The following is a 2173-nucleotide window of genomic DNA, read 5'->3' on the forward strand; positions in this document are numbered from 1 at the left end:
TTTCAAATTTTTTATTTTACAGAAAAACTGATTTATTTGGTGTAAACCTTCCTTTTAAAGTAACAGTGGGAAATTAGGAGGGCAAAAATTCTCATTACACACAAGGGGAGCTGGTGAACCTGCCCCACAAAGCAGTGACAGGGGGCGCTGTTCACACCGGTCCTGTATTCACACACTGCGGTACCTCAGGCCTCCAGCAAGCAGACTTTTTTTTTTTTTTTTTTTTTTCGAAAGCCCAAAGTCGTGCTCTCACCTCGTGCCCAAAATCGTGCAGCGTGCCACACAAAAATCGTGCACTAGGTCGCGGTCTATCGCAGGCCCTCTCCGAAGAGAAGAGCCCCCCACAAACCATTCCCAATCCCTCCGGGGCCGTTAAGCTCCTGCAAGGGACTGAGACCAGTGGCAACCCTCAGCCGAAGCCAAGGGTACGCCCATCTATGCTCCCGGCTTTCGCCTAGGCTGCCACCCAGGGCGTCAGCCAGGAGCTTCAACAAGGTCTGGACTCTCCCCGGAGGGAGAGTCCAAGGGGTTTGGCAGGGGGGTGAGGAACCAAAATGGCCACACACACCCCCCCTAGACCTCAAGGAGGGGGTACCCGTTAGGGCGCCGCAACCCTTGAAAATCCTAGTGACACACAACGTGTAAAAGTGCACACGGTGACATAAAAATAAATAAGTGAAATGTTTTGCCCTTAAGGCCCAGACATTCGGCCGGAATTATAAAAATTCCTCGTATTTTCAAGGCCGAAGCCGAGCGAATAGAGGTGTGTGCTAAAGTTGTGAGAAAGAAGTGCTTGTGCAAATGTGCCATCTCTCAGTGGGTTGCCACCCCCCGTGAGTTCCGGCACCCCAGGGCACCACCCCTGGGGCACTCGCACTTTGGGCTTTCAACACAACTCGACCTAGCTGGCGTCGATCCAGCAGAGCTCAAAGGTAGCTTCACATGGGATTTTCGGTCCTACTCCCATGTTCCGCCACCCAGGGTTGCTGTGTGGTTCTCCGTTCCGCTCAACAACCATGGCAAGCCATGGAAGGAGTACAGCCTGGAGCGTAGCTCTACAGGACTGAAGAACAGATACTACACTTGATCTTAGCCAAAAGGCCGAGAAGCGATCCAGCAAGCAGACATACCAGTCTGTATGGCGATCATGAGGCCAAAGCCTCTCTACCTGTCAGCCCCTGTGCACACAGCGCCACCTTCCCTGCCAGGTTCCTGTAACCTAAGGAGAGGAGAAGGCGATGCATTATGGGAAATATGTAAATCTGAAGGGAGGAGCAGGATATGACTCCCTGTTCTCAGCACCCAGGTTATAGTTCTGACCGGGCTGTGATATGGTGTCCTCACTCTAAACCCAGAGACTACGCACAACTTCTCCATCACCAGCAGGGGGCACTGCTCACACGAATCAGCCTCAGCCCTCCATCCAGGTGCACAACTTCTCCATCACCAGCAGGAGGCACTGCTCACACCAATCAGCCTCAGCCCTCCATCCAGGTGCAGACCTTCCCCATCACCAGCAGGGGGCACTGCTCACACCAATCAGCCTCAGCTCTCCATCCAGGTGCAGACCTTCCTCATCACCAGCAGGGGGCACTGCTCACACTAATCAGCCTCAGCCCTCCATCCAGGTGCAGACCTTCCTCATCACCAGCAGGGGGCACTGCTCACACCAATCAGCCTCAGCCCTCCATCCAGGTGCAGACCTTCCTCATCACCAGCAGGGGGCACTGCTCACACCAATCAGCCTCAGCCCTCCATCCAGGTGCAGACCTTCCTCATCACCAGCAGGGGGCACTGCTCACACTAATCAGCCTCAGCCCTCCATCCAGTGCAGACCTTCCTCATCACCAGCAGGGGGCACTGCTCACACCAATCAGCCTCAGCCCTCCATCCAGTGCAGACCTTCCTCATCACCAGCAGGGGGCACTGCTCACACTAATCAGCCTCAGCCCTCCATCCAGGTGCAGACCTTCCTCATCACCAGCAGGGGGCACTGCTCACACTAATCAGCCTCAGCCCTCCATCCAGGTGCAGACATTCCCCATCACCAGCAGGGGGCACTGCTCACACTAATCAGCCTCAGCCCTCCATCCAGTGCAGACCTTCCTCATCACCAGCAGGGGGCACCGCTCACACCACTCAGCCTCAGCCCTCCATCCAGGTGCAGACCTTC

General features: G+C 55.3%; 1 pseudogene; it reads right to left on the reverse strand.

Annotated features, from left to right (window-relative positions):
- Nucleotides 1-989: 989 nt before the first annotated feature.
- Nucleotides 990-1113, reverse strand: LOC120982633 (annotated as a pseudogene).
- Nucleotides 1114-2173: the final 1060 nt, after the last annotated feature.

The sequence above is a fragment of the Bufo bufo genome, chromosome 11 (genome assembly GCF_905171765.1).
Source record: "Bufo bufo chromosome 11, aBufBuf1.1, whole genome shotgun sequence".
In the NCBI taxonomy this organism is placed as follows: Eukaryota; Metazoa; Chordata; class Amphibia; order Anura; family Bufonidae; genus Bufo; species Bufo bufo.